The following is a 19,090-nucleotide window of genomic DNA, read 5'->3' on the forward strand; positions in this document are numbered from 1 at the left end:
TCTGCGCACACATTTGGACACTGGACACTTGTGGATTGTGTGAGGCCCACTGATATCTGAGCGCTATGTGACAGGCTCGATGGCACAGCTGTGACCAAAGTGACGAGAGGATAATGGAGATTTTGAATCTCTGCGCACACTTTTGGACACTGGACACTTGTGGATTGTGTGAGGCCCACTGATATCTGAGCGCTATGTGACAGGCTCGATGGCACAGCTGCCTGTGACAAAAGTGACGAGTTGATAATGGAGATTTTGAATCTCTGCGCACACTTTTGGACACTGGACACTTGTGGATTGTGTGAGGCCCACTAATATCTGAGCGCTATGTGACACGCTCGATGGCACAGCTGCCTGTGACCAAAGTGACGAGAGGATAATGGAGATTTTGAATCTCTGCGCACACTTTTGGACACTGGACACTTGTGGATTGTGTGAGGCCCACTGATATCTGAACGCTATGTGACACGCTCGATGGCACAGCTGCCTGTGACCAAAGTGACGAGAGGATAATGGAGATTTTGAATCTCTGCGCACACTTTTGGACACTGGACACTTGTGGATTGTGTGAGGCCCACTGATATCTGAGCGCTATGTGACACGCTCGATGGCACAGCTGCCTGTGACCAAAGTGACGAGAGGATAATGGAGATTTTGAATCTCTGCGCACACTTTTGGACACTGGACACTTGTGGATTGTGTGAGGCCCACTGATATCTGAGCGCTATGTGACACGCTCGATGGCACAGCTGCCTGTGACCAAAGTGACGAGAGGATAATGGAGATTTTGAATCTCTGCGCACACTTTTGGACACTGGACACTTGTGGATTGTGTGAGGCCCACTGATATCTGAGCGCTATGTGACAGGCTCGATGGCACAGCTGCCTGTGACAAAAGTGACGAGAGGATAATGGAGATTTTGAATCTCTGCGCACACTTTTGGACACTGGACACTTGTGGCTTGTGTGAGGCCCACTGATATCTGAGCGCTATGTGACAGGCTCGATGGCACAGCTGTGACCAAAGTGACGAGAGGATAATGGAGATTTTGAATCTCTGCACACACTTTTGGACACTGGACACTTGTGGATTGTGTGAGGCCCACTGATATCTGAGCGCTATGTGACACGCTCGATGGCACAGCTGCCTGTGACCAAAGTGACGAGAGGATAATGGAGATTTTGAATCTCTGCGCACACTTTTGGACACTGGACACTTGTGGATTGTGTGAGGCCCACTGATATCTGAGCGCTATGTGACACGCTCGATGGCACAGCTGCCTGTGACCAAAGTGACGAGAGGATAATGGAGATTTTGAATCTCTGCGCACACTTTTGGACACTGGACACTTGTGGATTGTGTGAGGCCCACTGATATCTGAGCGCTATGTGACACGCTCGATGGCACAGCTGCCTGTGACCAAAGTGACGAGAGGATAATGGAGATTTTGAATCTCTGCGCACACTTTTGGACACTGGACACTTGTGGATTGTGTGAGGCCCACTGATATCTGAGCGCTATGTGACACGCTCGATGGCACAGCTGCCTGTGACCAAAGTGACGAGAGGATAATGGAGATTTTGAATCTCTGCGCACACTTTTGGACACTGGACACTTGTGGATTGTGTGAGGCCCACTGATATCTGAGCGCTATGTGACACGCTCGATGGCACAGCTGCCTGTGACCAAAGTGACGAGAGGATAATGGAGATTTTGAATCTCTGCGCACACTTTTGGACACTGGACACTTGTGGATTGTGTGAGGCCCACTGATATCTGAGCGCTATGTGACACGCTCGATGGCACAGCTGCCTGTGACCAAAGTGACGAGAGGATAATGGAGATTTTGAATCTCTGCGCACACTTTTGGACACTGGACACTTGTGGATTGTGTGAGGCCCACTGATATCTGAGCGCTATGTGACAGGCTCGATGGCACAGCTGCCTGTGACAAAAGTGACGAGAGGATAATGGAGATTTTGAATCTCTGCGCACACTTTTGGACACTGGACACTTGTGGCTTGTGTGAGGCCCACTGATATCTGAGCGCTATGTGACAGGCTCGATGGCACAGCTGTGACCAAAGTGACGAGAGGATAATGGAGATTTTGAATCTCTGCGCACACTTTTGGACACTGGACACTTGTGGATTGTGTGAGGCCCACTGATATCTGAGCGCTATGTGACACGCTCGATGGCACAGCTGCCTGTGACCAAAGTGACGAGAGGATAATGGAGATTTTGAATCTCTGCGCACACTTTTGGACACTGGACACTTGTGGATTGTGTGAGGCCCACTGATATCTGAGCGCTATGTGACACGCTCGATGGCACAGCTGCCTGTGACCAAAGTGACGAGAGGATAATGGAGATTTTGAATCTCTGCGCACACTTTTGGACACTGGACACTTGTGGATTGTGTGAGGCCCACTGATATCTGAGCGCTATGTGACACGCTCGATGGCACAGCTGCCTGTGACCAAAGTGACGAGAGGATAATGGAGATTTTGAATCTCTGCGCACACTTTTGGACACTGGACACTTGTGGATTGTGTGAGGCCCACTGATATCTGAGCGCTATGTGACACGCTCGATGGCACAGCTGCCTGTGACCAAAGTGACGAGAGGATAATGGAGATTTTGAATCTCTGCGCACACTTTTGGACACTGGACACTTGTGGATTGTGTGAGGCCCACTGATATCTGAGCGCTATGTGACACGCTCGATGGCACAGCTGCCTGTGACCAAAGTGACAAGAGGATAATGGAGATTTTGAATCTCTGCGCACACTTTTGGACACTGGACACTTGTGGATTGTGTGAGGCCCACTGATATCTGAGCGCTATGTGACAGGCTCGATGGCACAGCTGTGACCAAAGTGACGAGAGGATAATGGAGATTTTGAATCTCTGCGCACACTTTTGGACACTGGACACTTGTGGATTGTGTGAGGCCCACTGATATCTGAGCGCTATGTGACAGGCTCGATGGCACAGCTGCCTGTGACAAAAGTGACGAGTTGATAATGGAGATTTTGAATCTCTGCGCACACTTTTGGACACTGGACACTTGTGGATTGTGTGAGGCCCACTGATATCTGAGCGCTATGTGACAGGCTCGATGGCACATCTGCCTGTGACCAAAGTGACGAGAGGATAATGGAGATTTTGAATCTCTGCGCACACTTTTGGACACTGGACACTTGTGGATTGTGTGAGGTCCACTGATATCTGAGCGCTATGTGACACGCTCGATGGCACAGCTGCCTGTGACCAAAGTGACGAGAGGATAATGGAGATTTTGAATCTCTGCGCACACTTTTGGACACTGGACATTTGTGGATTGTGTGAGGCCCACTGATATCTGAGCGCTATGTGACACGCTCGATGGCACAGCTGCCTGTGACCAAAGTGACGAGAGGATAATGGAGATTTTGAATCTCTGCACACACTTTTGGACACTGGACACTTGTGGATTGTGTGAGGCCCACTGATATCTTAGCGCTATGTGACACGCTCGATGGCACAGCTGCCTGTGACCAAAGTGACGAGAGGATAATGGAGATTTTGAATCTCTGCGCACACTTTTGGACACTGGACACTTGTGGATTGTGTGAGGCCCACTGATATCTGAGCGCTATGTGACACGCTCGATGGCACAGCTGCCTGTGACCAAAGTGACGAGAGGATAATGGAGATTTTGAATCTCTGTGCACACTTTTGGACACTGGACACTTGTGGATTGTGTGAGGCCCACTGATATCTGAGCGCTATGTGACACGCTCTATGGCACAGCTGCCTGTGACCAAAGTGACGAGAGGATAATGGAGATTTTGAATCTCTGCGCACACTTTTGGACACTGGACACTTGTGGATTGTGTGAGGCCCACTGATATCTGAGCGCTATGTGACAGGCTCGATGGCACAGCTGCCTGTGACAAAAGTGACGAGAGGATAATGGAGATTTTGAAACTCTGCGCACACTTTTGGACACTGGACACTTGTGGATTGTGTGAGGCCCACTGATATCTGAGCGCTATGTGACAGGCTCGATGGCACAGCTGTGACCAAAGTGACAAGAGGATAATGGAGATTTTGAATCTCTGCGCACACTTTTGGACACTGGACACTTGTGGATTGTGTGAGGCCCACTGATATCTGAGCGCTATGTGACACGCTCGATGGCACAGCTGCCTGTGACCAAAGTGACGAGAGGATAATGGAGATTTTGAATCTCTGCGCACACTTTTGGACACTGGACACTTGTGGATTGTGTGAGGCCCACTGATATCTGAGCGCTATGTGACAGGCTCGATGGCACAGCTGCCTGTGACCAAAGTGACGAGAGGAAAATGGAGATTTTGAATCTCTGCGCACACTTTTGGACACTGGACACTTGTGGATTGTGTGAGGCCCACTGATATCTGAGCGCTAAGTGACACGCTCGATGGTACAGCTGCCTGTGACCAAAGTGATGAGAGGATAATGGAGATTTTGAATCTCTGCGCACACTTTTGGACACTGGACACTTGTGGATTGTGTGAGGCCCACTGATATCTGAGCGCTATGTGACACGCTCGATGGCACAGCTGCCTGTGACCAAAGTGACGAGAGGATAATGGAGATTTTGAATCTCTGCGCACACTTTTGGACACTGGACACTTGTGGATTGTGTGAGGCCCACTGATATCTGAGCGCTATGTGACACGCTCGATGGCACAGCTGCCTGTGACCAAAGTGACGAGAGGATAATGGAGATTTTGAATCTCTGCGCACACTTTTGGACACTGGACACTTGTGGATTGTGTGAGGCCCACTGATATCTGAGCGCTATGTGACAGGCTCGATGGCACAGCTGTGACAAAAGTGACTAGAGGATAAGGGAGATTGGATTGCTTTTAAAAAAGCAGTTTGCGGAGCAGTGGGTAAACAGCAATGCCAGCGTGTCAGGAAGCCTTAAAAGGCAGCCCAACAACCAACACCACTGATACACCACAATATAGCCTCCCCTTGCACTGCACACACAGTGACTTGTGTGTTGTGCAGGCCAAATCGCTAGCAGCAGAAGCAGTTTTTTTGTCTTCTTCCCTGCCTAACGCTCTCCCTACAGAATCAGCAGCAACCTCTCCCTATACTAAGATCGGCAGAAGTAAGATGGCGGTCGGCGTGCACGCCCTTTTATACCCCCTGTGACGCCCACCAAAGCAAGCCAATCACTTGCATGCCCTTCTGAAAGATGGTGGTGACCCGTGCCTAGGTCATCACGTTGCCCACAGTGTCCGTGGATCCTGATTGGCTGAAAAAGAGCGCAAAACAAACTTTTGAAACGAGACTTTGGCGCGTAAGTCGCCGACCTCGTGGCCGACCTCATCCTAGGGTCGGGTTTCGTTTCATGAAACCCGACTTTGCCAAAAGTCGGCGACTTTTGAATTTTTTCGACCCGTTTCGCTCAACTCTAGTTATCGCTATAATCGCACTGAAAAATAAAGCTGTCTTATCACTTTTATGACCCGGTGAGTGGCATAAAAAAAAAATAAACATTTCCTGAATTGCTGGCTTTGTTCATTCTGCCTATTGGACATGCCATACACATGAAAGAAACGTACGAGAATATGGAGTTACTGTTGACACTAATTATAGAAATTATAACTGGAACATATGTGATACAGGAAAGATGTATATCTTTGCACCGTGTAAGCCAGCAGATAGAAAAATATTCAGAATTGAGAGTCCTCAGTTGTTGATACCTTTTAATGGCTAACTGAAAAGATGGTAACATATTGCAAGCTTTCGAGACTACTCAGGTCTCTTCATCAGGCATAGACTAATAGAAAATCTGAAGAGTCACATATTTATGCCCAATACAGCACAGAAAAAATGCAATAGATGAGACAAGTGACGTGAAGCAGAATTATGATTATGGGAGAGGGAGAAACATAAATATTGGACCAGTTCATAGATAAGGAGTCCGGATGTTTTATTGTCCTCTTATAGGGGTCTCCTAATGTGTTGTGATGCCCCCACAAGGTCTTAGGAGCAAATTCCTTAATTCCATTAAAAGGTATCAACCACTGAGGACTCTCAATTCTGGAACATATGTGGAGATCTAAAAGTTGTTGCACTTCTTCTTGGATTACAGCTTGGATATACCAAGTATTGCTGTTTTATTTGTGAGTGGGACAGTCTTGCACGAGAAATGCGCTATTTCAGAAAGGACTGGCCACTCCGCGAAAACCTGGTTGCTGGACAGAAGAATGTTAAACATAATCCTCTCGTTGATCCAGCAAAGATATTTCTCCCTCCTTTGAATATTAAACTTGGGCTTATGAAGAATTTTGTCAAAGCAATGAACAAAAAATCAGAAGCCTTTTCTTATTTACAACAGAAATTTCCAAGAATAAGATAAGTGTCATGAACTCATTTTCTGCTCCACCAGTTGAGAGTTCCCCTTCCGTTTTCCCTCTGGTGGTGACAAGAGGTAGTGCGGTTTGTTTAAGTGGTAGTGATCTGCCACCTGATGAGGAAGATAATGATTGGATCTCTGGAGTATCAGACTGGATATAAGACAGCCGACGCCCTATCCGGGTGCTGGTGATTCAGTCTGCTTCTCAGGTCCTGGATTTCAGCTCTCTTCCAGTCTTCTCAAGTTAAGTTTGTTTTTTTATATTGTTCTCACTTGCGCTTGTTGGTCAATTCAGTTTTTTGTGTAATCAGCCTGCCCCTGCTGGGGCTATGCTGAAATTCCACTCCTATTAATCAGTATTTGCCAATCTGCTTTTTGTCCCTTATTAGATTGGCCTCTTTTTTGCTCTGTCTCAGAATAGTTCAGAAGTCTAGTAACTTCAGGGTTAATTTTGCTATCAGAAGTGTTGGACAATATTTTTGTATGTTTTTTTTGGCAGATTGCAGACAGTGTCTTTCATTTTCTGTCCTTTTTAGTTAGCCGGGCCCCATCGTTTGCTCTATCTATTTTCCTGCCTTTGTCTGTATTTTCATCTTGTTTCACCGTCAATACTTGTGGGGGGCTGTCTTTCCTTTGGGGTCTGCTATGGGACAGTTAGTTTTCCTCTTTTCCTGCTGTAGTTCTCCGGTTGTGACGAGGTGTCTAGGACCAACGTAGGAACGCTCCACGACTGCTGCTAGTTGTGTGGTTAAGATCAGGGATCTGCAATCTGCATAGTTACCAACTTCTCTGGTTTTCTGAGACTTAGCTTGTTGTCTTTTTTTCCTCCTCGGTTTCACATTCATAACAGAATCACCAGCCATACCGCAGATTCTAGGGTACTCAAAAGCAGAAAAGAATTGTTAGAGAAGGAAAAGGAAAAAAAAAAAAGAGAAAGAGTGTCAGAATTTTTTTTTTTATTATGTATTTTTTCCTCTTTTTCTCTGGGGCCGCAGGAGGATTTGTTTCCTAATGGAGATTAAGCAACTGTCTCATCGTGTGGAGCAGCTTGATGCTGAAGTACAGGGAATTTCCTCTTACCTTATTCAGTCACATGCTGCTGAACCCAAGATTCCTACTCCTGATGTGTTTTCTGGGGATCGGTCTAAATTTCTGAATTTTAGAATAATTGTAAATTATTTCTTGCTTTGAAGCCTAACTCATCGGGAAGCTCTGTGCAGCAGGTTAAAGTTGTCATCTCCTTGCTGCGCGGCGATCCCCAAGATTGGGCTTTTTCTCTGACACCTGAAAATCCTATTCTGACTAATGTGGATGCATTTTTTCAGGCCTTGGGGTTGTTGTATGATGAACCTAATGCCGTTGATCAAGTTGAGAGAACCCTGTTGGCATTAAACGAGGGTCAGGATCCTGCAGAGTTGTACTGTCAAAAATTCTGAAAGTGGGCGGTCCTTACTACATGGAATGATAGTGCATTGGCAGCTCTCTTTAGGAATGGTTTGTCAGAGACCGTAAAAGATGTTATGGTGGGATTTCCTGTTCCCTCTGGTCTGGATGGCTCTATGTCATTAGCCATTCAAGTTGATCGGCATTTACGTGAACATGAAACTACATGGGAGGCGCTGCCACCTTTTGAACAAAAGTCTGAACCTATGCAATGTGATGGGGTTTTGTCTAGGGCGCAACGTCGGGAGTTTAGAAGGCATAATAAGCTGTGTTTTTTCTGTGGAGACGCCTCTCATACTATTTCTGTCTGCCCAAAATGAGAGAAACGTTTTGCACACACATTTGCTGTGGGCAGTATACAACCTAAGTTCCTTTTGGCAATTAGACGGATCTGTTCCTTGTCCACATTTTCCACTAAGGTTTTTGTGGATTCAGGAGCAGCTCTGAATCTGATGGATTTGGACTTTGCTAAACGTTGTGGTTTGTCCATGACGCCTCTGCAGATGCCCATTCCTTTGAGGGGTATTGATGCCACTCCTTTGGAGGAGAATAAACCTCAGTTTTGGACCCAGGTGATAATGCGAGTTGCCCCAGACCACCAAGAAAATTGTAAATTTTTGGTGCTGCATAATTTGCATGATACTATTGTTCTGGGGTTCCCCTGGTTGCAAACTCATAACCCAGTTTTGGATTGGAAATCTGTGTCTGTGGTGAGTTGGGGTTGTCAGTGTGTTCTTAGGGACGCTCCTGTTTTCTCCACCTCTCCTCAGTCTCATGATATTCCTGATTATCTGGCTGATTTCTCTGATGTTTTTACTGAGAGTAAGTCTACATCTTTGCCTCCTCATAGGAGTTATGACTGTGCAATTGAGTTGATGCCTGGGTGTAAATTTCCCAAGGGTCGGCTTTTCAACTTATCTGTACCCGAACATGATGCTATGCGATCCTATATTAAGGAGTCGTTGGAGAAGGGTCATATTAGACCATCCTCGTCACCGTTAGGCGTTGGGTTTTTTTTTGTGGCCAAGAAAGATGGTTCATTAAGACCGTGTATTGATTATCGTTCCCTTAACAAGATAACGGTTAAATATCAGTACCCGTTACCTCTGATGTCTGATTTATTCTCCAGAGTTAAGAGTGCCTGCTGGTTTACTAAGCTTGACCTCAGGGGGCATATAATCTTATTCGCATCAAGCATGGGGATGAATGGAAGATGGCGTTTAATACTCCGGAGGGACATTTTGAGCACCTGGTGATGCCTTTTGGGCTCTCTAATGCCCCTTCCGTCTTCCAATCCTTTATGAATTATATTTTCCGAGACTTTGTGGATAAGTTTTTGATCATCTATCTGGATGATATTTTGATCTTTTCTAGTGATTGGGATTCCCATGTGGAACATGTCCGGACTGTGTTCCGGATTTTGAGGGAGAATTCCCTGTTTGTTAAGGGATCGAAGTGCCTCTTTGGTGTACAGAGGATTTCATTTTTGGGATTTATTTTGTCTCCATCGACTATTGAAATGGACCCGGCCAAGGTACAGGCCATTTATGATTGGGTTCAGCCTACTTCTTTGAAGGCTCTCCAGAAGTTTTTGGGTTTTTCTAATTTCTATCGTAAATTTATAGGTAATTTTTCTAGTATTGTCAAACCACTGTCTGATCTGACCAAGAAGGGAGCTGATGTGCTGAACTGGTCTCCTGAGGCTGTCTCAGCATTTCAGGAGCTTAAGCGGAGATTTACTTCAGCTCCAGTTTTACGGCAACCTGATGTCTCACTTCCATTTCAAGTGGAGGTGGACGCTTCTGAGATTGGTGCAGGAGATGTGTTGTCCCAAAAAGACCCTGTGACTTCTAAGATGAATCCCTGTGCCTTTTTTTCTCGAAAGTTTTCCCCATCTGAACGCAACTATGACATGGGGAAACGGGAATTATTGGCCATGAAATGGGCATTTGAGGAGTGGAGACATTGGTTGGAGGGAGCTAGACATCAATTTGTGGTCCTCACCGATCACAAGAATCTGATTTATCTGGAGTCGGCCAAATGCTTGAATCCTAGACAGGCTAGATGGGCCTTGTTTTTCACGCATTTTAATTTTGTGGTCTCTTTTCTTCCGGGCACTAAGAATGTTAAGGCAGACGCCCTTTCTAGGAGTTTCTTTGCAGATTCTCTTAATGTGACCAAGCCTACTACTATCCTAGGTGAGGAGGTAGTTCCATCTGCCATTTTGCCCGATTTGAGACGCGCCCTGGAGGAATTTCAGGAGGATAAACCTGAGCGTTGCCCTATGGGAAGATTGTATGTTTCTGACCAGTGGAGAAAGAGAGTGATGTCTGAAGTCCATTGCTCCACATTGGCTGGACATCCGGGTATTTTTGGTACCAGAGATTTGGTGAGTCGGTCGTTTTGGTGGCCTGTCTTATCTCGTGATGTCAGGAATTTTGTACAGTCCTGTGGGACTTGTTCTCAGTCTAAACCCTGTTCTCGTTCTAGTGGGTTGCTGATGCCCCTGCCGGTGCCCAAGAGGCCATGGACCCATATCTCAATGGATTTTATTTCTGATCTTCCTGTCTCTCAGAGAATGACTGTTATCTGGGTGATTTGTGATAGATTTTCGAAGATTTTTGACCTTGGCCGAATTTGCGCTGAATAATAGAGCTAGTTCTGCCACTCTGATGTCACCCTTTTTCTGTAATTTTGGGTTTCATCCTCAATTCTCTTCAGGGCAAGTGGAATCTTCATCCTGCCCAGGTGTGGACACTGTGATTGTGAGAATGCAGCAGATATGGGACCAAGTGGTGGATAAGTTGTCACTCTCTCAGGAAAAGGCCCAGCGTTTTTCCAACCAGCGTAGGACCATTGGTCCCCGGTTTAAAGTGGGTGATATGGTTTGGCTGTCGTCTAAGAATATTCCTATGAAGGTTGCATCTCCAAAATTTAAGCCAAGATTTATTGGACCTTATAAGATTTTGGAGATTCTTAATCCTGTTTCTTTTCGATTGGCTCTTCCAGTTACGTTCAAAATCCATAACATATTTCACAAGTCACTGTTGAAGAGGTTTGTTGAGCCAGTAGTTCCTGTGGCGGCACCTCCTGATCCTGTATTGGTTAAAGGCAATGTGGAATATGAGATAGAGAAAATATTGGATTTTCGTTTGGTTAGACGGAGACTAAAGTATTTGGTCAAATGGAAGGGTTATGGCCAGGAGGATAATTCTTGGGTCTCTGCCTCTGATATTCATGCCAATAAATTGGTTCGTGCTTTTCACCGGGCCCATCCTGATCGGCCTGGTGGCATGGATGAGGGTTCGGTGACCCCTCCTCAAAGGGGGGTACTGTCATGAACTCATTTTCTGCTCCACCAGTTGAGAGTTCCACTTCCGTTCTCCCTCTGATGGTGACAGGAGGTAGTGCGGTTGGTTTACACCTGATGAGGAAGATAATGATTGGATCTCTGGAGTATCAGACTGGATATAAGACAGCCGACGCCCTATCCGGATGCTGGTGATTCAGTCTGCTTCTCAGGTCCTGGACTTCAGCTCTCTTCCAGTCTTCTCAAGTTAAGTTTGTTTTTTGCTATTGCTCTCAATTGCGCTTGTTGGTCAATTCAGTTTTTTGTGTAATCAGCCTGCCCCTGCTGGGGCTATGCTGAAATTCCACTCCTATTAATCAGTATTTGCCAATCTGCTTTTTGTCCCTTATTAGATTGGCCTCTTTTTTGCTCTGTCTCAGAATATTTCAGAGTGCTGATATAGGTTTAGAAGTCTAGTGACTTCAGGGTTAATTTTGCTATCAGAAGTGTTGGACAATATTTTTGTATGTTTTTTTTGGCAGATTGCAGACAGTGTTTCCTTTTCTGTCCTTTTTAGTTAGCCGGGTCCCATCGTTTGCTCAGCCTATTTTCCTGCCTTTGTTTGTATTTTCGTCTTGTTTCACCGTCAATACTTGTGGGGAGCTGTCTTTCCTTTGGGGTCTGCTCTGGGGCAGTTAGTTTTCCTCTTTTCCTGCTTTAGGCTTATGTAGTTCTCCGGTTGTGACGAGGCGTCTAGGACCAACGTAGGAACGCTCCACGACTGCTGCTAGTTGTGCAGTTAAGATCAGGGATCTGCAATCTGCATAGTTACCAACTTCTCTGATTTTCTGAGACTTAGCTTGTTGTCTTTTTTTTCCTCCCGTGTTTCCCATTCATAACAGATAAGTGATGCAAAGTTTAAAGAAGGTATTTTTATTGGCCCACAGATCAGAGATATAATGAATGACAGTAGCTTTGATGATCTTTTGCAAGGTGCTGGACAAGTGGCATGGAGAGCCTTTAAAGATGTTACCTTCAACTTCCTTGGCAACAGCAGGGCACCGAACTTTGAACAACTCGTGGACAACATGCTCACAGGATATCATTTGATGAAATGCAATATGTCACTAAAAATGCATTTTCTGCATTCTCACTTGGACTTTTTTTCCAGTCAATCTTGGTGCCATAAGCGATGAACACTGTGAATTAACCCGAGTGAAAAGAAATTGTAGTGAAGAAACTTCTTTTAATGGAGTTTTCTTCCATCAAATACTGCTTGAACAAACGTGGTTACCCTAATTGGACAATCAACAGAGCTGCTAACATTGTTGATAACAAACCTAGGGACATACTTATCAAATCGAATTCCTCTTCTCAAGATAGGAACAACAAAAAAAAAGATCGCCCCACCTTGGTACTTACTTATGGTCCATACTTTAAGAAAATTTGCAATATAATAAATAAAAATTTGCCTTTACTTCGTAATGATAGTATCATGGATAATTTACTAAAGGATGGTGTTAGGATTGTTTCGAGAAGGGCATTAACCCTGGGAAACACTTTATCCCCTAGAATTTATTGCGCAAATAAGAATTTAAAAAAAGCAATTGGCTATCAACAATAGGTTATCATAGGTGTAGCCAGTCTCCCTGTAAAACATGTCCTTTTTCATCATCAAAAACCTTGTCCTTTTCTAATTCTCTTAATAACAAAAATTATAAAATCAAGGAATTTTTGAACTGCAATTCAAACTACGTAGTTTATATTATAGAATGTACTCAGTGTAGTCTGAAATATGTGGGCTCCACTATCCGCAGATTAAAGGACAGAATACATGAGCATTTACATGATATAATACAATCTACATCTCAAAATATATGCAATGTGTCAAAACACTTTATTTCTGTTCATAATAGGGACCCCTCATGCATTAAAATGTATGCTATCAAACAAATTAAGAGAAATATTTAAGACGGAGACAGAGAAAAATGATTACGTGACAGGGAAGCATTGTGGATCTATCTCCTTGACACACATGTACCTACAGGCTTGAATCTAAGAAAAGAGTTCATGTTATATTATTGATTTTGTATATACATTTTTCCCCTTTTTTGCTTTAGTATTATATTCATTGTAACATAGTTTGTTATGACAATTTTGTTTTTCACATGCACTTTATGTATTTTTTTTACTTTTTCTGTTTTAATTAATTAATTTTGTTCACCTGTTCACTGGCTTGAAATTCTGCACAGCTAGTCTCTTGAGGTTATTCTGAGTTTAAGAGCACATGGTGCTCGAAACGCATTCAGCCCCTCCCTGGGCAATCTCTATGCGGTAATCCCATGCCAGGGTACACCACAAAGATGAATATAGCAGCCATGTCAATGTTTTATTGAAATTAATAAAGATCTTAAATTTTATTCCTGGAGCTGGACCTTCCTTTTTCTTTGAAATACTAAAGAGCACATCCGCCTTGATATTCTCATCAGCCAACCACCTGTAAATCGAAGATACCCTCTCATGGAAGGCAGTAAGAAAAAAACTAAAAATGTCATGGAGAGTGTCGAAACACCTGAATCCTTGGGCATTTCCTGCCTTTAGATTAGGAAGAGAAAATAAATTATACACAGAGTGGTTGGGGAAAGGTATACAGACGTTAGGGGACTTACTACATCTACAAGAAGGCTGCTGGTTGACTGGATTGGAAGTGATAGACAAATTTGAGCTGCCAAGATTTCATTTGATGTTATACAGTTAGGTCCATATACGAGGGGCGATCCAAAAGTAATGATAATCGGTTATTTCTATTGCACACAGAAATTAAAATAAAATGTTTTCTTCTCTCTTAGGTACCCACTTGTCCAGGAAAAAAAAATCACTTAAATAGGCCACGATTCCATGGAGCTACATTCATTTGAATATGAACTGCCAAGGAGTGAACATCAAAATGGAAAAAAATGAGCTCAGAGCTGTCATCAAATACCTCTGCTTGAAAAAAAATGTCTACCAAAGACATACACAGCGACTTGGTGGAAACATTGGGGGACTCTTCTCCTCCATATTCCACAGTTGCACACTGGGCCAAGGAATTTAAGCTGGGAAGAACATCGACGGAGGGTGAACATCGCGAAGGACGCCCATCCACGTCCCTCAATGAAGAAAACGTGAAAAAAGTTGAAGAAGTTGTGTTGGCAGATCGAAGAGTGACTATCAGGCATGTAGCTGAGGTCACAGGGATCTCATATGGCAGTATTCAAAGAATCCTTGCAAAAGAATTGCATATGAGAAAGGTCTCCACGCGTTGGGTGCCAAAAATGTTAACCGACGAGCAAAAGAAGAAACGAGTTGATATTTCAATAGCAAATCTCGAAAAGTTCCAGGCAGACAAGGAGAATTATTTGTCACGTTCTTTGACCATGGATGAGACCTGGATCCACCACTTTGATCCCGAAACTAAACAGCAATCGATGACATGGAAACGAGCCGACGAACCGACGCCGAAGAAATTCAAAGTGTCAGGCTCAGCAGGGAAGGTTATGGCGACCGTTTTTTAGGACGCTGAAGGAATTATTATGGTGAACTATTTGGAGAAGGGAGCCACTATTACGGGCTCCTACTATGCAGAACAAATAAGAAGATTGCGGGAGGCTATCAAGGAGAAAAGGCGCGGCAAACTGCAGGCTGGAGTGCTGTTTCACCAAGATAACGCACCGGCTCACAAAGCTGCAGTTGCCATGGCTACCATTCAAGAAGCGGGCTTTGAACTGGTGGAACACCCCCCCTATTCGCCAGATCTAGCCTCCAGTGACTTCTTTCTCTTTCCTCGGCGCAAAGAACACCTCCGGGGCAAGAAATTTGATGACAATAGCGACGTGATAACCGCTGTTGGGGAGTTTTTTGAGGGTCAAGATCAAGAATTTTTTTCGAAGGGAATTCTAAGTTTAGAAAAGAGATGGACTAAATGTATAGACTTGTTAGGAGACTATGTAGAAAAATAAAAAAAAATTTTGACTATATTCATTGTGTTTATTATTGATTATCATTACTTTTGGATTGCCCCTCGTATATTTGGACAGAGACAACATTTTTCTAATTTTGGTACTAGACATTACCACAATGAATTTTAAACAAAACAATTCAGATGCAGTTGAAGTTCAGACTTTCAGCTTTAATTAAGGGTAACCACATTAAAATTGGATGAAGGGTTTAGGAGTTTCAGCTCCTTAACATGTGCCACCCTGTTTTTAAAGGGATTAAAAGTAATTGGACAGATTAAATAATTGTAAATAAAATGTTCATTTCTAGTACTTGGTTGAAAACCCTTTGTTGGCAATGACTGCCTGAAGTCTTGAACTCATGGACATCACCAGACGCTGTGTTTCCTCCTTTTTGATGCTCTGCCAGGCCTTCACTGCGGTGGTTTTCAGTTGCTGTTTGTTTGTGGGCCTTTCTGTCTGAAGTTTACTCATTAACAAGTGAAATGCTCAATTGAGATCAGGTGACTGACTTGGCCATTCAAGAATATTCCACTTCTTTGCTTTAATAAACTCCTGGGTTGCTTTGGCTTCATGTTTTGGGTCATTGTCCATCTGTAGTATGAAACAATGACCAATCAGTTTGGCTGCATTTTGCTGGATCTGAGCACTCAGTATGGCTCTGAATACCTCAGAATTCATTCGGCTGCTTCTGTCCTGTGTCACATCATCAATAAACACTAGTGACCCAGTGCCACTGGCAGCCACGCATGCCCAAACCATCACACTGCCTCCACCGTGTTTTACAGATGATGTGGTATACTTTGGATCATGAGCTGTACCACGCCTTCACCATACTTTTCTCTTTCCATCATTCTGGTAGAGGTTGATCTTGGTTTCATCTGTCCAAAGAATGTTCTTCCAGAACTGTGCTGGCTTTTTTAGATGTTTTTTAGCAAAGTCCAGTCAGCCTTTTGATTCTTGATGCTTATGAGTGGCTTGCACCGTGCAGTGAACCCTCTCTTTATGGTAGATTTGGATATTGATACGCCTACCTCCTGGAGAGTGTTGTTCACCTGGTTGGCTGTTGTGAAGGGGTTTCTCTTCACCATGGAGATTATTCTGCGATCATCCACCACTGTTGTCTTCTGTGGACGCCCAGGTCTTTTTGCCTTCATGAGTTCACCAGTGCTTTTTTTCTTTCTCAGGATGTACCAAACTGTAGATTTTGCCAATCCTAAAGTTGTAGCAATTTCTCGGATGGGTTTTTTCTGTTTTTGCAGCTTAAGGATGGCTTGTTTCACCTGCATGGAGAGCTCCTTTGACCGCAGGTTTCCTTCACAGCAAAACCTTCCAAATGCAAGCACCACACCTCAAATCAACTCCAGGCCTTTTATCTGCTTAATAGAGAATGACATAACGAAGGGATTGCCCACACCTGTCCATGAAATAGCCTTGGAGTCAATTGTCCAATTACTTTTGGTCCCTTTAAAAACAGGGTTGCACATGTTAAGGAGCTGAAACTCCTAAACCCTTCATCCAATTTTAATGTGGATACCCTCAAATGAAAGCTGAAAGTCTGAACTGCATCTGAATTGTTTTGTTTAAAATTCATTGTGGTAATGTCTAGAACTAAAATTAGAAAAATGTTGTCTCTGTCCAAATATATATGGACCTAACTGTATAGTCAATTAAAGCATTATGTATTAGACCTCCTTCAGGATGTGAGGAAGGAAATTGATTCAGAAATATGGGAGGACTTGGTTACCAAAGACATTGGAGAAATATCTATCACCTCAATATATGGGATGCTGAGGGACATATTGCGCCCTTCAGGGTAGGGCAAAATATTTCACAAATGGGAAAAACATATACATGATGAAGAATGGAGAGATAGTCAGTTCAGAATAATGCATAAAACAATATGTGGCTTCAATATACCTCCGACTCCGCAGAATCCTGATAGGCAGACAAGTTGCCCAAAATGTACAATGCCCAAAACAGACACAGAACATGGATTGTGGTCATGTCCCAGGACACAAGAACTCTGGTTAAAAGTCCAGGATATGTATCTTAAGATATGTGGGATATGGGTAGAAGTGGATCCATTGTGTTGGCTGTTTCACTTTATGACGGGTAAAACAAGAGGGGGACAGCTACATGACTTGTTTCACACCACTGCAATGGTGACAAAACGTCTAATTCTGCAACATTGGCTAGCTAAAACACTCTCAGGGATAAAAGAGATCAAGGAAGGTTTAACATCGGTCTTATTTTGGAAAAAAGAGAAACAAAAAGAAATAAAGATAAAATTATGAAAATTTTTTTTAAAAAATGGAGAGTGTTTATAGAAAAGTCACTGACCACCAGAGAAATTCAAGACTTAAAGAGCGCCTTTGTGGATTCGGATTGGTATCTATTAGAGGATCTGAGTGGTAATCTGGGTAAACTGAAATGTGTTATATGAGCTATATGGAGGATAAGGTGGAGCTGGAGATAAGGTGTCTGATTTCAGTCAATGTAATCTATGAAAATGTGGACGTTAGGGGGTTTGATAATTTTATATTTGTTAAGTTTATTTTTGGTTCTATTCAGGCTTAGGTGATAAGCATGTTTAAATATGTTCTTTGTAACAATTCAATGCAACGTTTATAACTTGTAATATGTAACTTCATTACAAAATCAATAAAAATGATGTTTCAAAAAAAAAAAAAAGATACCCTCTCTGAGGCCATCTTCAAGTCGATGTATACGAAGATACATCCTCGAGGCAGTGTGTATCCCGGGAACCAGTCTCTGGAACAATCGCCTGATTCATGTAGGGGTAACAACTTTTTCACTTCGGAGACATCAGCGCATATCCTGACGGCAGATGTCATCACAGACGGCCAAAATGGACGTACAGAAACCAGAACCTTCTCGTGGCAAGACTGCCCCCAACTAAGCACCTCCCTGCATCTGCAGTCTACAACAGGCTCATGAATCCGTAGCCACGGAAGACCCAAGAGACGTGGATGTAATAGACTAGACAGCATATAGAAGGCGATCTTTGTCTGCAATATTCCTCCACCTGCTCAGAAACTACAACTACTTGCATGGCTTCGAATAGGACCCTTCCTTCAACTGATGACAGCATAAAAGAACTCTGAAGGTGCCGGAGGGGAATTTGATACTGATTCACCATGACTTGCTACAAGAAAATTTTTCCGGAGGCACTGGAGTCAAGGTAGGCAGTCTCAATGAACTGGGAGGCACCACATGATACAGAAACAGAGTCAACAGTGGAGAGGTATTACTTTCACCTAGGGTAGCTTCTTCTAGTTTCAAAGTTTTCTGAGGACAACAACAAATGAAATGTTCAGCGCAACAGCAGCAGTAGCACAATGGTGTCCTGGGTGATGCGCAGCTGGACTTGCATGTATTCAGACACAGTTGACATGCATGGATTCAGAGAACACAGCCTTCTCAGCAGGTTGGGGAACAAGTGGTCTCTGGAAGGACAGAGCCAGGCGAGATGCATCACTGTTATGAGTCACCTCTCTGGTCCATTCCTGGAATTTGAGAAGGGAGATGCAGCAGAAGGCTCACGACTAGGCTCATTAACCCCTTTCTGTCATGTGACGTACTATCCCGTCCATGTGCCCTGGGACTTAATTCCCAGGGACGGGATAGTACGTCACAGCGATCAGCGGCTCCCACGTGGTGAGCGCCGCTGATCGCAGCCGGGTGTCAGCTGATTATCACAGCTGACACCCGGCACAATGTGTCAGGGGTGGTCATGGACCGCTCCCGACACGTTAACCCTTTGCACACCGCGATCAAACACGATCGCGGTGTACCGGGGGTTAAAGGGAAGCATCGACAGGGAGGGAGCTCCCTCTGTGCTTCCCTGACCCCCCCACAGCAGCAAAGCGCAGGCATGAGGAAAGCCCGTGCAGTGCCTGTGACAGATCGCTGATCTGTCACAGTGATCTGTGATG

This window comes from Dendrobates tinctorius, unplaced genomic scaffold (assembly GCF_039654945.1).
Source record: "Dendrobates tinctorius isolate UK_male_01 unplaced genomic scaffold, ASM3965494v1 ptg000022l, whole genome shotgun sequence".
Lineage (NCBI taxonomy): Eukaryota > Metazoa > Chordata > Amphibia > Anura > Dendrobatidae > Dendrobates > Dendrobates tinctorius.